Source organism: Lotus japonicus, chromosome 1, assembly GCF_012489685.1.
Source record: "Lotus japonicus ecotype B-129 chromosome 1, LjGifu_v1.2".
Lineage (NCBI taxonomy): Eukaryota > Viridiplantae > Streptophyta > Magnoliopsida > Fabales > Fabaceae > Lotus > Lotus japonicus.
The window spans coordinates 52,616,444-52,637,778 of record NC_080041.1 but is presented as its reverse complement, the minus strand read 5'-3'; the positions used below and the strand labels follow the sequence as shown (position 1 = coordinate 52,637,778).

General features: G+C 41.3%; 1 non-coding gene across 1 annotated transcript; it reads left to right on the top strand.

Annotated features, from left to right (window-relative positions):
• Nucleotides 1-21,032: 21,032 nt before the first annotated feature.
• On the top strand, nt 21,033-21,139 carry LOC130734845 (small nucleolar RNA R71). The gene has a single exon (XR_009018184.1). It is a non-coding gene; the product is annotated as a small nucleolar RNA R71 (small nucleolar RNA).
• The last annotated feature ends 196 nt before the right edge of the window (nt 21,140-21,335 follow it).

Below are 21,335 nucleotides of genomic sequence, written 5' to 3'. Positions count from 1 at the left end.
ATGAGGAAATTAGAGCAACAGAGGCGGCTCTAGAGACGGTGGCGGAGGGTCCTGAGAGGCAGGAGCTGCGCCAGAGCTTAGTCCTCTTAGAGCATAGGCAGCATTGTCTGGAGCTTGAGAAAGCAGCGATGCATAGGCAGTGTAGAAAATTGAGGAAAAATCCTCCCTTTTAAGTGTATCAATGCATTGTATGAAGCTTCTTATTAATGAATAAAAAGTTTGTTTGTTAGTTAATGTGTATGAGTGAAAATTAATTTTATGATGAACAAGTATTATGCAACACATAATGAAAACGATAATTGAATAAACAGAAAATAGATAAAGGAACATAGTTCAAAAACAAATAAATATAGATAAAGAAACATAGTTCAAGAAGAGAACAAATAAGCATAGTAAAGAAAAACAGAAGAAAAGAGAGTTCCTAAAGCTAGGTTTTAGGTGTCCTCCTTAGAAGCTCTGTGCACATCTCTTTCAGACTCTGAAGAAGAACTTCATGAGAATCAAGTCTCTGTTCAATAAGATCAATTCTTGAATCTGACTGAGGTTGAGCAGACGTTGCAGCTTGATCAGAGTGAGAACTTGAGCAGATGTGGAGGCAACATCAGTAACTGGAACAATTCTAAGTGCTTGATTTCTGAGTGCCTCAGCTTCAGCTTGTAATTTAGCAGCTTGTTCCAGAGCTTCCAATCTTGCAGCTTCACGTTGTTCTGCTTCCAATCTTGCAGTTTCTTCTTCTTGTTCTTTCTTCTTTCTGGTTTCTTCAATAGACGTATAGAGATGTTCTCTCATCAGCTGTTCATTCAAAGCTTTTCTTCTTCTGAAGCGTTGATTGGAAGCTTCAACACACTTATTCTTTTCAGCATTTAGAAACCCAGCCATCACTGGAACTTGGTCAACCATCCAAGAACACAGAAGATCCCAGTCCTAAACAACTATGTCTGGATTCTCACTGAGGTCAGTGCGACCACGCACATTGCGAACCCTTAAAGATGCTTCATGATTAAATGAGTTGATGCAATCAAGGAGGGTGTTTGGTCCAGAGTAGGTGTAGGGAACAAGAGAGAGGTTTGGTTCAGGTGATGAAGAGTGATTGCTACTTGCAACCTTAGAGGGAGAACCAATCTGCAGAGTCTGACGTGCAGATATATTGGTCTCAGGGTTTTGATGAGAGGTTTCAGTCTCAGGGTTTGGTGATTTGTCTGGGGAATGGTTTGAGATTGACTCAGCATTCTCTGGAAAAGGAGAATGAGAAGGAGGAGGTGGAGGAGGCATTGAAGCCAGAGGGACCGCTTGGATTGGAGAATCCGGAGCAACCAGAGGTTCTGGCCTGGGTCCAGAGGAGCGTTTTGGACTTGTAACATTTAGAAAATGTTCAGGAATTTCTGAAACTCTTTCTCTGACAAGTTGAAAGAATCGGCGAGAAGCTTCAGATTTATTGGAAGGAGAAGAAAAAAGAACATTGGTACGATTAGAAATAGTGGGACAAGGAGAGAGATCTTCTCTTTCAGAGTGTTCCTCATTTGAGTGATCAGAGGGTTGAGGCTCAGAGTTGGATTTTTCAGGGTTTGGTATCTCTTGAGCTTGTGTCTCAAAAATTATTGGTTCAGAGGGTTGGGGATTGTATGGAAGAATAATGGGTGAGGTGGAAGCAGAGGGTTTGTCAGCTTGGAGCATTTTCCAGAGGGGTTCTTCCTCAATGGAAGGTTGGAAGAATGAGGCCCTAGGGGGTGAAGGATGAGAAGTTGGTTGATTAATTGGTGTGGGTTCAGGATTGGTTTCATCATGAATTGCATAAAGCAAATTTAAATCATCATCTGAAAGAACAACAAACTTACTTGAAGCTCTAGCTGCAGATCTTGTGATTCTGGTAGAAGGTGCAGTTCTAGCAGGCTCCTGAGTTGGTTGCAGATGAGTGACTTGAGTTACAATCCTGACCTTCTTCGCCTTCTTCTGAGGCGGTGGTTCATCATCATCATTGTCATCACCATCAGAGGGATCATTCTCCTCAGAGGCTTCAACTTGCTTTCTCTTAGTCTTCCTCTTCCTGGGAGACTCAAAGTCTGGAGGATCTTGAAGATTTCTGAAGAATTCATCCACATCAATCTCATAACCTTGCTGCTTCAGATCATCAAGGTAGATTATGATTGCCTCTGGGTCATCAGCCTTGGACCAGAGGGGGTAGTCCTTCATATGGGTTCTTCTTCTTGGTCTTGCATCAACAACTTTAACTTCAGCCTTTGTTTCTATCAGGCTCATTCTCTTCATGGATGTAGGAGTGAAGACATCCCCAGAAATTGTTGTCAAGTCTTCAGTGCATCCTAATTTTTGCAGAGCCCTTATCAGTTTGCTCTCTATGAAGAAGTCAGAAAACAGTCTGCCAAATGGTATGTATTTGATTGCAGACTTGGGTGAAGCAGTAGTTCTTGACTTCTTGATGCACTCCTTCAGATAGGAGAAGAGAAAGTAGGGCAGGCAGACTTTGCGGTGCTCATTGATAAAGAAGAGCAACACCTTCTGGGTGAAGTTGATGTAATCTGGAGAGCTTCCCTTCGGCCTTTGATTTATGCAGTTTAGCAGAATCTTGTGCCAAATTCTCAAATCAGGATGAAGATCCTTGGTCTTGCAGTCACTTTTTCCTGGCTTCCATGTAGAGTAAAGAGCCATGTTGACCTGCTCCTTGGTTCTTGGTTTGACTTTTGATTCTTGCAACTGGAATCTGTAGCCATTGCTTGTCTCTGCACCCAGAAGCCTTGCAAAAGACTTCTAAGAAATGATGATCCTCTTTCCCATAACAAATGACACCACTTGATGCCCATTGCAGTCAGCGTGCTTCCAGAATTCCTTCACGAGTTTATCATAAACTGGACCATGGAGTCTTTGGAAATACCCTTCCCAGCCTTGAGCTTGAGCTTCAGGACGAAGATCAACTCCATTGTCAGCAATGTTGTCGAGGTCAAATCTCCATTCAGCAAGAACTTGGAGATCTTCTGGAGGGAAAACACAGGTAACTGCACATTTTCTCTGAGATAGGGGAACAACGTCTTCCGCGTCTTGGCCTTGTACTTGAGCACCCTCCGTCGATCTAGGACGCAGAACAGGACCCACTTGCCCTGTTGGAAGACCCACAACCATTCTAGGAAATACTCTTCCATCGGCGGAATCGGACCTTTCACCGGAGTCAGCTCTTTCAGAATTCGCCATTGTTGAAGGTAGGAGGTTTGGGTAGAAGAGAGATGAGTGAGAGCGAGAGAGAATCGAAGAGGATGAGGGTTTTGCAAATAGGAGAGAGAAGCAAAAGACGTGAATGATGGAGAACGTGTGTGCGTAGTGGTTTTAGAAGGTAACCGTTGTTGATTGTAAAGGCAAAAGTAAAATCAATGGTTAAAAATTAAGAACATCATTATGAACAGTTAATACACAAATCACACTGTGGAGAAAAAGCACATCAACACTCATTACAACAGATTGTCAGCACGGGCACAAGGAACGATGTATCAAAGTAACTGACACACGCTTACTGTCTCGTCTCAGAGTAAGCACCAATGGGTACTTATCTTCTGACTGAGTTACCTTCTGAACTAGACATCTTCTGATGAGGAAGCATCATAGTTAGAGGTTCTGATTCATCTTCATACTGGACAAAAGTCCATATTCAGATTTTTCAGTATAAATTTAAATCTATCCTCTGCTAAGGGCTTTGTAAAGATATCTGCCCATTGATGGTCAGTATCAATAAACTTCAGAAGAAGTACGCCCTTCTGAACATAATCTCTAATAAAGTGATACTTTACCTCAATATGTTTAGCCCTTGAGTGTAAGATTGGATTCTTACTGAGTGAGATTGCAGCAGTGTTATCACAATGAATTGGAATGTTGCTCTCAAGGATTTGATAATCCTCTAGCTGATGTTTCATCTAGAGCATCTGAGTGCTGCAAATAGCTGCTGAGATATATTCTGCCTCTGCAGTGGATAGTGCAATAGTAGACTGCCTCTTGCTTGCCCATGAGACTAAGTTACTTCCCAGAAATTGACAATTTCCAGAAGTACTCTTTCTTTCAGTTCTATCTCCAGCATAATCAACATCACAATAACCTGAAAGCTTATACTCTGATGTTTTCTTATACATCAAGCCAAGGTTAGTGGTACCTTTCAGATATCTGAGAATTCTCTTAACAGCAGTTAAGTGAGTTTCTCTAGGATCTGATTGGAATCGAGCACATAAGTGTACACTAAACAGAATATCTGGCCTAGATGCAGTTAAGTATAGAAGTGAACCTATCATTCCACGATAGAGCTTCTGACATACTTTCCCATTGGCATCTTCTTTCTCCAGAATGCATGTAGGATGCATAGGAGTCTTAGCAATTATTGATTCTGTCATATTGAACTTCTTCAGAAGTTCCCTTGTGTACTTGCTCTGATGAATGTAAGTAGCTTCTGGTTTTTGATCAACTTGTATTCCCAGAAAGTACTTGAGTTCTCCCATCATGCTCATTTCAAATTCAGCCTGCATCATCTCAGAAAATTCCTTGCAAAGAGATGGATTAGCAGATCCAAATATAATATCATCAACATAAATTTGCACAATTAAGATATCATCTTTGTAAGTTTTGCAAAAGAGAGTTGTATCTACTTTACCCCTTACAAACTCATTTTCCATAAGGAATGAGCTGAGTCTCTCATACCATGCTCTAGGAGCTTGCTTCAGACCATAGAGAGATTTCTTCAATTTGAAAACATGGTCTGGGTTCTTCTCATCTTCAAAACCAAGAGGTTGGTGCACATACACTTCCTCTGAGATGTATCCATTCAGGAAGGCACTCTGAACATCCATCTGATGAAGAATTATCTTGTGATTCACTTAGAATGAAATCAGCAGTCTGATTGCTTCCAATCTTGCTACTGGAGCAAATGTTTCAGTATAATCTATTCCTTCTTGCTGACTGTAGCCTTGAGCAACTAGCTTTGCTTTGTTTCTAACTACATCCCCTTTTTCATTCAGCTTGTTTCTGAACACCCATTTGGTTCCAATGATGTGAGCACCTTGAGGTTTCTTGATAAGGTTCTAAACATCATTCTTGGAGAATTGATTCAATTCTTCTTCCATTGCCAGAATCTAGTCTTTGTCTTGAAGAGCTTCATCAATTGACTTTGGTTCAATTAAGGATATCAATCCTTTCAGACTAAGCAGAGTCTCTTCAGAGGGTCTGAATGTTGATCTGGTTCTGACTGTTTCATATTTGTTTCCCAGAATCAACTCCTTAGGGTGAGAGGCAACAATTCTGCTCTTCCTCTAAGGCTGTGAATCAGAGGGACCAACTTCCTCTGGAGAGTCTTCCTCTGGCTCAGCTTCCTCTGGAACTTTGCCTTTGTCAGAAACATTAATACTCATATCTGCAAACTTTTCAACTAGCTTTGACTGATCAGAGTCAAGCTTATCATCAAATCTAACATGAATAGATTCTTCAATAGTTTTAGCATCAGTATTATAAATTCTAAAACCTTTAGATCGTTCAGAGTAACCAAGTAATAGACATTTAGAAGATTTAGAATCAAACTTATGTAATCTATCCTTAGTATTCAGAGCATAGCAAACACAACCAAAAGGATGAAAGTAAGAAATGTTGGGTTTTACTTTCTTCGACAATTCACAAGGAGTCTTATTCAGAATTGGTATTATAGAGATCCTACATGTTGTGTTTACTGCCTCAGCCCAGAAGTGCTTTGCCATGTCAGTTTCTTGAAGCATGGTTCTAGCCATCTCTTGAAGAGTTCTATTCTTCCTCTCTACAACCCCATTTTGTTGAGGAGTTCTAGGACAAGAGAAATCATGTGCAATTCCATAGGAATCAAACAGACTCTCAAACTTGTCATTCTCAAACTCTCCACCATGATCACTTCTGACACGCATAATTCTGCAAGCCTTCTCGTTTTGCACTTGGGCAATAAAGGTAGACAACACAGAATGAGACTCATCCTTGCGGGATAGAAATTTTACCCATGTCCAGCGGCTATAGTCATCAACAATGACCATCCCTGTAAGACCCGGATTTGCAGAACTGGATTTAAAGTTTAATTTCCGACTCACGCGAAGAATCAGTGTAAGCGTGACAGGAGTTTACAGTTTGGGAAAGTTCAATGAAGAAGAAAGTTCAGGAATTGCTTGAGGATAGTACCATAGTCGTTTTAGGAGTTAGTGCGAGTCGTCTGCACACCCGCCTTATGGCGAGAGTGTCTAGAATAGGCTAATTCCGCTCTCAAAGCAATGTTTAAGCGAAATTCTAAATCCTTGGAAAAATAAGAAGTTCTCTTTATTTTTCCTTCGACCAGTGTTTCATTTCGGAACCCTGGACTGTACGCACGATAGGATTCACTTCTCGAAAGTCCGACGACGCTAATTTCTTTACTTCAAAAACCCTAAATTCAATCACTGAATGAAGACTTTTTCTATTTGGAGCTTTTAACGAAGTTTCCATCCGTGTTGCCAGATTTCTTTCGACGTTTTCAATCTTTCTTCAGAACGAAGTTTTGTCATCTGGCCTTCACAGCAAAAAGTAGTTTTTCGGGGCAATTTAACTTACACCGCTTTTGGATCGTTTTCCCTAATTCTAGAGATTTGTTTTGAGTTCTGGAATTCTGTCGCCAGAATCTCGCTTAGAATTCACCGGTGAACGTGCTGCAAAAATCGGAATCGCGAAATATTCATTTTCCCGCGATTTCACCTTCCTATAAATAGTAAAAAAATCAAAATATCTCCCCATAACTTCCATAGAGGCCGCGAGTTGAGGAGAGAAAGGAGGAGAGGAGAATTTCGCCGAATCTTGACCGATCTTCGAGCTGTCTGTCCCTACTTCAAGGTATCGAGGTAACTAGCTTGATTCTTACCTCTGATCGTTCTTTTTACTGCGTTTCTTTAGCTATTTCTGTGCTCAAAGTTTCAAGCTTTTCGTAAAACTGTCCGATTTTCCTGATTTTTCTCTTGGGATATCTTCTATACTTGCCCAACAACCTAGAACACTCGTCGTTGTTCGCCGATTTCGATCGAGTTGTCAGAGATCTGAAAAACTGTGTAAAAACCCTTTTTGCGCACATATTGAAACTTTAATGTCGAAAAGTCGCAATCCGACTTAGTTCCTTTAGGATTAGTTGCTACAAATTTCGTCGTGAACGTTCCCATCAAATTTGTTTTCCGAAGTTTTAACTTTGAGTTTTTGAGCTTTTATTTTGGACCAAAACGCCCCTGAGTAGCCGTATTTTGACCCGGTTGTTCTAAAATTTTTCCAACAGTTTCTTTACCCTAGTTTTACCCTAAAACTACCTTGTAATTAAATTAGATCGAAGAAAAAGCGCCGGAGCCTTTTTCCTCTTGTGGCCGAGAGCATGTTTTAGTGGGGGGGGGAGTTTTTCGTTTGCGAAAACTTGTCCTTTCGTGCTCGATTGTTGTACTCTGAAGCTTCAATGCTTTGTCTATCGTTAATTAGTTGTATTGTGATCGAGCTAATCGATTTTGTTTGGATTTCTGCTTTGTTTTCGCCAAGGTTCAGTTGAAGGAACTTTCGGTTTTTCAGAGCATTTGTGTGAAGAGAACCTAGACCAAGAGGCTGGAGCAACTCGAGGTTAGGGCAACTTACCTATTAGCTAAGACTGCATGATAGGCGTCGATAAATTCGACTTATGTTTTACTTTGATATTGATTATGATGATGAATTAATGTTATTATGTTTTTCATGACTTATGATATTGAGATGTTATTGAATTGTGCGTTTTGACGCGACTTCGGAGTGGAGAATCACTGAACTGGTTACTTTTGATCTTTCGGGTTGGGGAAACAACCCTAGGCAAGTACAAACAGGGGTTTGAGACTTAGCCGTTCGTTTGTATACTTAGACTTTCCCTGTGATTTACATTTGGTGGGTTTTTGGAAAACTTAGAAAGAAAATAGAATCTTGGAAACTAGAGACTTTAGGAATCTTAGACTTCGAGAATTAAACTCATAACTTGACTAATTCAATTCGAAACGTTTTCATTAACAAATAAACCATAGGGAATCTAAAGGGGAAAATAATTGCGAAAGACGGGGAAAAGTCGACTTTGTTGTGGGTTCTGGAGAATTTCTGGACACCAGGGGGGGTGAGCCACGGTGACAAGGGGAATTTACCGAGTACTTTAGTACTCTTGTTGTTGGAGTTTGTGTTGTATTGACCGACACTAAACTCTTGGGTTTTGAAATTGGGTTTTAAGCTAAACACTTGTGTTGTGAGGACGATTCCATGTTTGGCTAACCATATTGCATCATGCATCATTCGAGGTTTGTACGATAGAAAGATTGGGCCTCGGTGAAGTCGGGAAAGCTTCACGAAGGTTGGGAAGGCCTTCATCGAAGAACACCTGGGTGTATCTTCGGCATAGCGGGCAGAGTGACACGACCTAGGGTGGTTGGGGCTGATTCGACTATGCATGGGTTTGTAAGTGACACCCGAGCGGAAATGGTTAAACACTAGGCCGGTGTTAGGACTGACTCGATGGTGCCCATCCCACTTGAACTATCTGGATCATATTGAATTGCATTTCACGCATACATTCACTATGACTGGAATTGTATGCTGTTTGAATTATTGAAGCATTGTTAGAGCCAATAACATGCTAGGATTATTAATATATATACATACACATATATATCTATACCCCAATCACAGGTTGAGTGTATAATTACTTTATTCCGTGAGTTGACCCTAGCGCCTTGGCTTTGGTTTCATGTTTGTGTTTGGGCGGTCGGCCTGCTGCCAAATGTCGATGGCGGAGTAGTTTTCGATGGTCTCTCCCTCGGGGGGGATCAGGTTTGAGTTGGTGGACCGCCATGCCCCCACCGCTTGGGTGATCGATGCTGTGGATCATTGAGCGACGTACCGGGGAAGGGTCATGGAGGACCGGACAGACGAGCGTGGACGTTTGACGAGGGGAGTGCTACGACGCATGGAGTTGAGCTTTGACTTGCCGCCTTCAGTTCGCTGTGGACCAGGTACTGGTCGAGGACCACCTGCACCACCTCCGACTTCATCTTCTTCCGATGACGAGGACCCATCCAAGATCGAGGCTGATGTTGATGCACCTGTTGTGCCACCTCCTACTACTGCTGTTGACCCTACCGACGTGGCGTCGTCCTCGAGGCTCGTGCAGCCGAAGAGGGAGTCTGTTGTTCCGTCTGCCTCTCGCCGTTTTCCTTTTACTCCACCGCGCGGCTACCGTGTGGAACCCCTGGTTCGGGTGGTGGAGGAGGATGTTCTTACTGAGGACAGTTAGGAGGGAGGTCGTGGACTTAGACACGGAGATGATCACGGTGGCTTCCGACTCTGACTCCGACACCGACGTGGACAACTACTCGCCGAGCGACGAGGGAGAGGAGGAGGAGCTATGAGCGGTACTGGGAGGGTAGGTTAGGCAGGCGTCATATTTTGTGTAGAGCTCTGATTCGTCTTACTTTTGGGACAGGGTAGGTTCCCGATGCATGGCTTTTTGTGTGGTTCTCTTGATGAGGAATCACAGAGAGTCTGTCGGACTGTAGGAGTCTTTTGTTTAGGCCATTTTGGGGCCGACTTTCTCTTGGATGATTGTACGTAAAACTTTTTACTTACACTACTGGTTCTGTACATGTTTGCCTACGGGTACACTACTTTAGGGTCACTGCAAGTGCGCGTGACGTTGACGTGCGGCTGAGGCTGTACATGTATATATGTTTGTACATCGGTTAGTTTAGTTGCTGGGTTATGTCTTTATTTTCTATCGTTTTAATTTTAAGGAATCAAACGAAAAAAAAAATACTTGTTTTCCGCGTAAAGTTTATTTTTGAGTTACTAAAGTGACACCTGGAAATCGGGGTGTTACAATCCCATATCTTTTGCCACCTATAGACTCAGTTTTCACTGGTCCAAAAAGGTCGATATGCAGAAGTTCCAACGGCCTTGAGGTGGAAAGAACATTCTTTGCCATGAAGGAGACTTTTGTAAATTTGCCTTTCTGACATGCTTCACAAAGAGCATCTGAAGAGAACTTTAGAGTGGGTAAGCTCTTGACAAGGTCAAGCTTACTCAGCTGAGAAATCTTTCTCATACTGGCATGCCCTAACCGTCTATGCCATACCCATTGCTCTTCATTAACAGACAGAAGGCACTTTACTTTATGAGTTTCCAACTCAGATAGTCTGATCTTATAAGTGTTGTTCCTCCTCTTGCTGTTAAATAGAACAGAGCCATCAATCTAACTTACAGCCCTGCAGGACTTTTGATTGAAGATTATATCATAACCCTTGTCAGCTAATTGACTTATAGACAATAAGTTATGATTTAAGCCATCTACCAACAGAACATTATCAATGCATGTACTGTTATCAACACCAATAGTACCAGAACCAACAATTTTACCCTTCTCATTGCCTCCAAAGCCAACTTCGCCTCCAGGCTTAAGTTTTAGCTCTTGGAACATACGCCTTTCTCCCGTCATGTGACGCGAGCATCCACTGTCCAGATACCATGATTGGTGTTTCAGTGGAGCGATCAAGGATATCTGCAACATAGATAATCTTATCCTTAGGTACCTATTTTTTGGGTCCTTTCTTGTTAGTTACCCCAGAGGTTCTGATGACCTTGGGTTTCTCAACATGATAATATAAAGGGATTTGAGCATGATATTTAAGCACAGAAGGAGTTCCCTTTTTACGAGAAGGTTTAGCAACTTTAGCAGGCAATGATTCAGGCAAAATGGTACCAGAGGGTACAAAATGTTCATGCAGAGGTTTGGCCTTAGGCATAGGAGGCTCATTTCTACTTGGTCCAGAATAGCCAATGCCACTCATTCCATTTCTGCTAACGCCATAGATCATTGAAGCCATCAAGCTTCTATCTACGCTTTTAGCTAGGAATCTTTGAAAGGATTTTTCATATTTAGATTCATTCTTTATATCAAAGGCATCACATGGAACAACTTCTTCTAACTTGATAATCTGGTTTTTGAGCACAGAGTTAGAGTTAACTAAAGCATGATTATTTTCTTTTAGCTCATAAATAATTTTCTCATGTTCAGTAGAAGTTTTAGAAACAGCAGAAAATTCCTTTTTCAACCTTTTATGCTTAGTCAAGAGAGAGTTATATTTATCCATGATATCAGACAAAGCACATTTAAGTTCAGAGGTTGAGAAAGAAGCGAATACCTCATTTTCATCGTCAGAGTCTGGATCTTCCTCTGATGCTGATTCAGAGTTAGTTGCTTCTTTTGACTCTGCTTCCTTGTTCTTGACAATAGCTGTTGGTCAATCTGCAAGTGCACAGATATCTCCGGGTTTTAAATTATCGAACCACAGGGAATTGGAATGTGAATTCAGTTTAAGAGTCAAGTTCAAGGTTAAAAAACGAGTAAAATTCAGTTTTTAAGATTGGTTGTTTCTTTGATTATGTAACAGATAAACGAACAAGTAGTAAAGTGATCGAAATTCATAAATGAGATTGCCTTGGGTTCTTGTTCAACTAATTCAGTTTTCGCAAACTTTTCTATCCAATAAATCCTGAGTCTCTCCTTGAAGTTCTAGCCTAGATAGTCATCTATCGATGCCTCGTAAAGAAAACCCTTTCTAACCAAAAGATAGGTTCAATTCCTTGATAACCTAACCATTTGATAGAAGCAATAAGCATACAATTCAGGCCAACCAACCCCAACTCTTCCTCTATTCCTAGCAGCAAGTATAGAAGGAGTAATCTCACAACAAGTTCCAATTCTATAACAAACTATCGTTATGATTATAGAAAAGTAAGAAGCTAGCATGCATTCAAGCTTGAAAGATTAAGCATAGAAGTGAGATTCAAGAGTTTACTCAGAACATTACGAATAGGAAAGGAATTAAAAGCTAAAACATCCAAAATCTTACAAAGAACCCAAAACAAAGGGGTTTTTAGCCAAGCATGGCTATGGAATCCATACAAGAAGATGAAGATAAAACCTGGAACATAAGGCCTAGAAAAAGTTCCTCAAGCTCCAGAACTCAAACCCTCTCTTCTAACTTATTGAAATATAATAAAATGACCAAGGTTTTTAAAAGAAATGACAAAAACTCAATTTATAGGCAATCTGGTCGCACCGGGGCGCTCAAGCGCTGCCCTAGGACGCCTGAGCGCCCAAGTGGCAGAAACAACCACAACGCTTCTGGAGGGCTGGCGCTCAAGGGCGCTTGAGCGCTAGCCTCTTTCCTGAAAGTCTTTTAATCTTCTTGTAACCCCCCTTTCAAGGCATTGATCAATCTTTTATGCTATTTGCCCCTACCTCTTCATCAGTTTCAGCTGCACATTTAATGGCCAAGCTAAGGAAGACACAACTAGAAGATCAAGTGATCAAAAGCACACGAGTCCTTATACTTAAAGCAAAAACAAATGCAATTCCTAAACTTACTTAAAATACAATAAAGGTCCCTATAAAACTACAAATTTACGAAAACAAAATAAAAACTCAAAGAAAGGTAAAAATGCATGACAATGCATGAAACACTACATGAGACTCAATAAAAAGACTCAAAACTAACAAAGGAATGACCCTAAAAACACCACTAAACTAGGGTCATCACACCACTATACTCAACGACAGCTTGCCCTCGAGCGTCACTAAGATCAGCTTGCCCTCATGCTCAAAGAATTACTCCCAACGCACATGCCAAAAGAGGGATACACAACTTCAGAAAACCGGGGGATCAAGTGAATACAGCTAGTTCCAAGACAAAGATACAACAATCAACTTCATGCTATCCTTAGATAAAGAAGAATTAGAGTCCACCATGAGAAGCATTTAGAACTAACATCCTAGCATGAGACAATTGTTTAGTGCACTGAGCACTGTAACGCCCCGATTTCTCGAGGGTCACTTTAGTAACCTTTTTCCAAAAACGGGTGTAAATTTTCGTTGAAATAAAATTTTTCAATAACATTGCTTACAAATAAAAAGTAGTAACTTGAGAAATAGACTGAATAATTCATTTTATTAATAAAAGCTTTGGAAGCGTACAATGATTCTTTCAAATTAAAACATAATGATTAAACTAGTGTTCGACCGCTCCCGAGCCAACACAACAAGAAGGTCTCTAGGTTAGGTTCGAACCCTATAAACAAACTCAGCTCACCCCCAAGTACAGACTCAATTATCACACTCAATACCCGACTCATAGGCCGCGTGCCCTCCAAGGCCTCCTCCAACGCTCGCATCATATCGTCTCGCATCCTCTGCTCTCGCCAATCCCATAGCTGAACCATCAGTTGCGCGGTCGATGTCTCGAGCCTTGCCGCCGTCCACGGCAAGCAGATATAGGGTCGCATCTCGACTGATCACACGCATGCTTGTTGTCTAGGCGTTAAGCGCCCCAAACAACAAACAGCAAACAAGCAAACAAGCAAGGGTCAACTTCTAACACCCACATATCACAAGTAGGGTATACTACCCTATCAATCACAAGTCCTTCACTAAGCTAACATTCAAAAATATGGGAACTATATTAAGTTCTAAGGTTCACAAGTATAGGGAACTATCTCATAATTCTAAGTTTAACAAGTATAGGGTACTATCTCATAGTTTATTGTTAGTCAATGCTTGTGCATATGCATGCAGACGCTTTGGATATCCATAAGCCAATCCCTCATGGAAAGGCAGGACGAACACGACTCCACGATCGGGGTTGGACACCTCCAACACACCGCTGCCCAACAGCTTGATGATCGGGGTTGGACCTCTCCAACGCACTTCCGTTTCATGTTCGTCCTTTGTTCAGGTCCATCCCCTGAACGTCACCACTGACTAGCCCAGTCCAGGTCACCAGCCGTGGCCAACCAAGCCCAGTCCAGGTCACTTGGCCCACAAATGCATGCCATGCAAGTCAGTCATCATCACTAGGCCCTAAGCCCATCACGTTCATCTCTTATGAACAACATATCATCGCATAATAACTTGCATGCATAGCAATAAATATAGCTAACACCCTAGGCATATAGGCATGTTCATAATAACACTAGCTAGCATTTATTGCATCATCATATCGCATATCTAGCACATACATCATCAATAGTCCTAGCATCATGTTTGCTAACAATCACAATAACAAACAATTTATCTAGGCCGAGGCCGAAGTGCCCTTACCTTAGTCACAGCAGAACACGTCCTAGGACTTTGGATTTGGCGGAGCCACGCTCGCTCCGAAAGCTAAGGAGAGAAGAGAGCAAATGAGCTTGATGTGAAGAAAATGAGAGGGAGGAGCTCTCTATTTATAGTGAGAGGTGAGAGCAAAGCATTAATTGCTTTTCTTCCTCTCCAAGTGAGGCCCATGGCCGCCCCTTTCTTCAGCCCAACCCAGGGTTTCTAGAGCTTTCCAAGCTCCCCACATTTAGCCCTCAAATTTAGGTTTATTTCCTAATTAAACCCCATAAAAATTAGCATTTAAATCCCTAATTATTTAAAATAATTAAATCTAAATCACCAGGGTTTCCAATCAGATTTGGAGAGATCCCTTAAAGTTTTAAAAATTTAGAAATCAATCCCACATCAATTAGAAAGTCAAAGAATCAAATCCCTAATTTCTCTTCATCATGAAACCTAGCTAGAAAAGGAAATTTTTGCAAAAGTCTTCTTTTACCTTCCTCCACAAGTCTTGGCCGACCACACACTCTCCATGCTCAGATTTTCACCAAAAATTTTTAAAATAATAATTTAAATAAAAACCCCAAAATAATTAATGCATTAAATGCACCATTTCCCTCCTAAATGCACCCAAAACTTCAATTTTAAAATCAAAAATCCTCATCAATAATTTTTGGCTCCAAAAATTCGTGCACCAGCTGCATGATGCCTCAAAAATATTTTCAGAATTAATTTTGATATTAAACTATAGGTTAAAATTATTTAAATGCATTTTATTTAAATAAAACCCCATTTTATTTAAATAAAACCTTCAAAAATAAAACCAAGGAATATTCTCTCCTAGAATATTCTTAAAATCATGCCCAGCACCTCCCCATAAGGTGCGGCCCACGAAATCGTCCTCGTCGACTCGATTTGCCAACTCATCGCTGCTGTCGGGTCGATTTTGACCTAAAAGTCGCCGTCGCCGAACCCTAGCAATATTATAGTCAAAATGCTCGTATCGTCGCTCTCATCAACGTCTGGAGGTTTCTAGGACTTAATATTGCTTCTAACAATTAATCACCCTTTTAAAAGGCATAATATCACATATAGCACAAGCAATTCACAGAATATTATTTAATATTATTATTAAAATAGTATGCCCTAAAACCGGGTCTTACAAGCACACAAGCAAGTTCATAGGTTCTAGGAATCATTCACTCAAGAGCAACTAAAGTTGACAATGCATTATTCAATGAGACTTCAAAAGGGTTGCAGTGTTGGCTAGGTAAGGCACAAGGTAGGTGGTCCCTAGGGAAGACTATGGCTGCACAAAATTTGAGTGTGGTCTTATTAGAAACCCCGGAGCTTTCAACAACAAACTTTTCTAACGCAAGTCTCTTGACCCCCTTTTTCAACTTTCTTTTGTTTTTCCCTTTTTTTAACTCCAACTTGATTAGGAGTTTTTTTTCTTTTTCATCTTCTGTTTTTATTTTTAATTTTGGGGCAAGAGACATTTCAAACTTTATCTAGCTCCAAAACAATTTAAAGACCACAACTCCCCATTTTTCCAACCAAACAGCCAGCCCACACAAGTGTAACAAAGAACTCTCCAAAAGGCTCAATAGGGTCGACTAGGGGCAAAAATGCATGGTACAAGCTATGAAGTCCAATAAAACCTACAAGTCTCAAGAATGCAATTCTCCCAGAGTATGCAAAGAATGAACTCAACACAGAACCAATAAGTGCAAGTGAGTCAGGATCCTCCAGGGAGATTATATAGTGAAGGGTCAAAGATGGACCCTTGTGGACTCACATCAACTCTATCCTCAAGACAACACTTAGAAGATCGAAGTCTCATCCTCTCTTTCCCATCATACAAACGCTCCCCCAAAAACAGCACAAAGTATCCTCTTAAAAACATGTTCAAAACAAGCATCATGTGAAAGAGCAAAACTCAGAAGCATGCCATTAAAGTATAGGGAAATAACAACCCAGACACAAAAGACTCTATATGTAAAGATGCATGATTGAACAACTAAAGAAACTCTACAAAGGAAAAATATGCTAAAAATGCATGAACTTTGCGTAGAGAGTAGGGGTAACCTCTTTTACCAAACATAACAAAGGCCTCGGATCCGCTTTTTTTTTTCTGAACTTCAGGCTCCCATTCCCTGCAAAAACACAACAACCAACATGCAGAATAAAACAAGACTTGGGTTGTCTCCCAAGCAACCCATTGTTATAGTCTTAGGTAGACTATCCCCCTTTTCAAGTTGGAGGTTTGAAAAACATGGTTTCTAACTTCAGTACCTCGCCACCTAAGTACACTTTCAACCTTTGCCCATTCACAGTGAAAGTATTCTTGGTCTCTGGGTTTTCAACCTCTACCGCTCCATGAGGGAACACCCTCTTGACCACAAAGGGTCCAGACCATCTAGACTTCAGTTTCCCAGGGAATAGCCTCAATCTAGAATTGAAGAGCAGCACAAATTGCCCTGAGACAAATTCCCTATTCAAAATCTTCCTATCATGCCACTTCTTTGTCTTTTCCTTGTAGATGCTAGCACTCTCATAAGCTCGGAGTCGATACTCATCAAGCTCATTCAATTGCAAGAGTCTCTTTTCGCTAGCAACTTTCCAATCAAAATTCAATTTCCTTATGGCCCAATAGGCCTTGTGTTCTAATTCCACCGGTAAGTGACACGCTTTCCCAAAAACTAGGTGGAAAGGAGAGGTACCAATCGGAGTTTTAAAATCGGTTCAGTAAGCCCATAAGGCATCGTCAAGTTTCCTTGACCAATCCCTTCTGGAAGAATCTACCACTTTTTCAAGAATACGTTTCAACTCCCGATTAGAAATCTCAACTTGCCCACTAGTTTGAGGGTGATAGGGGGTAGACACTTTATGCTTAACACCATATTTTTCCAAGAGAGACTCGAAAGCTCGGTTGCAAAAGTGGGTACCCCCATCACTTATAATCGCTCTAGGAACACCAAACCTAGTGAAAATGTTCTTTTTCAGAAAAGAAACCACCACTTTAGAGTCATTTGTTGAGAGTGCAGCGGCTTCAACTCACTTAGAAACATAGTCAACAGCCACCAGAATATACTGGCAACCAAAAGAAAGTGGGAAGGGTCCCATAAAATCGATGCCCCAAACATCAAACAACTCAATTTCCAAAATATTTTTTAGGGGCATCTCATTTCTCCTTGAGATGTTACTAGTCCGCTGACACCTATCACAACTCTCAACAAAAGCTCTACAATCCTTATCCAGATTAGGCCAATAGAAACCACTTTGGAGGACCTTAGCAGCGGTCCTCTCCCCACTAAAATGTCCACCATAACTTGATCCATGGCAATGCCAAAGAATCTTCTCAAAATCAACTTCTGGGATGCACCTTCTTATGACTCCATCAGAGCAAATTTTAAAAAGATAAGGATCCTCCCAGAGGTAAGATTTTGCATCATGCAGGAATCTCTTCTTCTGCTGCCAGGTCAAGTCATGGGGAATAAGTCCAGCAACACGGTAATTAGCAAAATGTACATACCAGGGTAGGGATTTCTCGGTGGAAACAACTAGGAGTTTCTCATCCGGGAACTCCTCTTGAATAGGTATTGGGCTGCATGCCCCACCTTCCAATCTCGACAAATGGTCTGCTACTCCATTGTCCTTGCTTCTTCGGTCAATGATCTCAAGGTCGAACTCTTGAAGGAGTAAGACCCATCGAATCAACCTCGGCTTAGAGTCCTGTTTAGCAAACAAATGTCTCAAAGCAGCATGGTCAGTATGAACAATAACTTTAAAACCCAAAATGTAAGGCCTAAACTTCTCACAAGCAAAGACTACACCCAACAACTCTTTCTCAGTTGTAGTGTAGTTCCTTTGGGCCTCATTCAAAACTCTACTCGCATAGTATATCACGTACATCACTCTTTCTTTCTTTTGACACAAGACAACCCCTAAAGCTAAATCACTAGCATCACACATGATCTCAAATGGTAGAGACCAATCCGGAGCAACAATAACAGGGGCTGTCACCAAACTTTCTTTAATAGACTCAAAAGCTTTCAAACAATTCTCATCAAAAGTAAAAGGTGCTTCCTTCTCAAGCAAATTGGTCATAGGCTTAGCTAATTTGGAAAAGTCTTTAATAAACCGCCTATAAAATCCAGCATGCCCAAGGAAACTCCTAATACCCTTGACATTAGTCGGGGGAGGGAGCTTTTCAATGACTTCATTCTTAGCTCTATCAACCTCAATCCCTTTTTCGGACACCTTGTGTCCAAGAACTATGCCATCCCTAACCATGAAATGGCACTTCTCACAATTCAAGACCAAGTTGGTCTCTTGACATCTCTTCAACACCAAAGCTAGATTCCCTAGACAAGCATCAAGATTTAGACCAAAAACAGAGAAGTCGTCCATAAAAATCTCAATGCAAGTCTCTATCAAGTCAGAGAAAATAGCAAACATGCACCTTTGGAAAGTGGCTGGGGCATTGCAAAGCCCAAATGGCATTCTCTTGTAAGCAAACACGCCGTAAGGGTAAGTGAATGCCGTCTTCTCTTGGTCTTCCGGAGCAACACAAATTTGGTTGTACCCGGAGTAACCATCAAGAAAACAATAGTATTGATGCCCTGCCAACTTATCAAGCATTTGATCTATGAAAGGTAAAGGAAAATTGTCCATCCTAGTTACTGAATTCAACCTTCGATAATCAATACAAACCCTCCACTTCGTCACTTGATGAGTGGGAATCAACTCATTATTCTCATTGGCAACCACTGTGATGCCTCCTTTCTTGGGAACCACTTGAACGGGACTTACCCATTCACTATCCGAAATTGGATAAATCACACCTGCATCAAGCAATTTAATTATCTCTTTCCTCACCACATCCTTCATGGAAGGGTTAAGTCTTCTTTGAGGTTGAACTATAGGTTTGTAATTTTCTTCCAATAAAATTTTATGCATGCATATCGCAGGACTAATACCTTTGATATTATCAATAGTCCAACCCAAAGCTGACTTGTGATCCCTCAAAACTCTGAGGAGTTTCTCCTCTTCTAAAGGTGTGAGAGCACTACTCAAAATAACAGGTTTATTCTCACCTTCCTCAAGATAAGCATACTTGAGAGAGGAAGGGAGTGGCTTGAGCTCACTCTTCTCCTCAATTGGAATCTCCTCATCCCTAATTAATTCTTCTTTCCAAATGCTTTTGGTGGCAAGAGATGAGACAGATTCTAATTGAGATAGAGTAGCATTCACCTCATGGTACAAGGAGTCAAGTTCACTCTCAAGATTTTGGTCCTCTATTTCTAGCCCCTCTGTGATTGTTGTTTCCAAGGGGTCCTTAATAGATATCCTAACAAACTCTTCACACACAAGCTCATCAACCACTTCACACCGAAAAACTTCCTCATGCGCTCGGTGTTTTAAGGAGTCAAAGATATTAAAGAGGACCTCATCTTCACCCACTCTCAAAGTTAGAGTTCCCTTGACCACTTTAATTTCAGCCTCACCTGTGGCTAAGAATGGTCTCCCCAATATGAGAGGGACTTTTGAGTCCTCTTCCATGTCAAGAATGACAAAATCCACTGGGAAAACAAACTTATCCACCTTAACCACAACATCCTCAATGATCCCGTAAGGGGTTTTTCAAGACCTGTCCGCCATTTGCAAAGAAATCATAGTTAGGGTAACCTCACCTAAGTTCAACTTTTTAAACATACTGAGCGGCATCAAATTGATACTCGCTCCTAAATCACACAAGGCTTCTACCACAGTTAACCCCTCTATCTCTACCGGAATAGTAAAGCTTCCGAGATCTCTCCTCTTTTTAGGAATCTTTCTTTGCAAAATGGCACTACACTCTTCGGTCATCAAGATAGTTTCATCAACCTCACTCAACTTCCTTCTCTTGCTGAGAATGTCTTTCATGAACTTAGCATAGATTGGCATTTGCTCTAAGGCTTCGGAGAAAGGAATATTAATATGGAGCTTTTTGAAAACTTCCAAGAACTTAGAAAATTGTTTATCCAGATTTTTCTTCACCAAAGCCTTAGGAAATGAAATCTTGCAGAGTTCAGGGATATGAGTGTTAACAATCCTAGTTCTAGTGGGCTCTCTAGCTCTTTCCTCCATAACACCCTCATCTCTCTCTACCTCAGCTTCCTCATTTTTCTCTCCCTCAATTTTTTTCTCTGGCTCATGTAACACTCTTCCACTCCTAGCAGAAACCACAGCAGTATTTTCTTGCTCAGTTAAGGCCAAAGTTTCGGAAGAGAACTTACCTTGGTGATTTTCGGACATTTGCTTCGCTAGCTGCCCCAATTGACTCTCCAAGCTCTTTATAGCCATCTCGTGGCTCTTGTAATTACTTGCTGAATGATCAATGAATCTCTCGATCAGCTCCTCTAGACTCCTCTTGCCAACCGCCTTTGCAACAATTTGCGGCTGGACAAAAGGATCTTGTTCTGTGGTTGGGACTCCTCCTCCATGCATTGATGCTTTGGTCTCACCATCACCATCATTAAGAGTACACTGGTTACTAGCATGAGACCCACCACAAAACTCACACTCCAAGCAAGTTATCTTGGCTCCACTTGACTTGGTCTCCTCTATATGTTTCCGGATTACTGCCATTTCCTCTGAGAGTTGTTTGTTGGAGGCCATGATCTTGTCATAAGCTTCAACTTCAAAAGAACTTCTTCGGATTTGGCGTTCATTCTCGGAGTTTATGGCCCTCACCGCCATCTTCTCTATCAAATCATACCCCGCTTGTGAGGGCAGAGCGTCGAACTCCCCATTCGAGGTCACGTCCAAGCCAAACCTTGATGAATATAGTAAACCATCATAGAACTTCGCCACACATTCTGCTTGGGTGAGATTGTGTTGAGGACATTTCCTCAAAAGCTTCTTAAAGTGCTCCCAAGCCTCATAAAGATTTTCATCTGTGGATTGTGCGAAGGTCATGATATCATTCTTCAATTTCCTCAAAAGAGACCTCGGGAAGAACCTCGTTATGAATTTTTCTGCAAGGTCTTCCCAAGTAGTGAGACTCCCTTGAGGTTGTGAATTTAGCCATTCCTCTGCTACGTCCTTCAAAGAGAAGGGAAATAGGCTCAACCGGATTGCTTCCGAAGGAACATTCACCACACGATAAGTGTTGCAATTCCAGATGAACTTC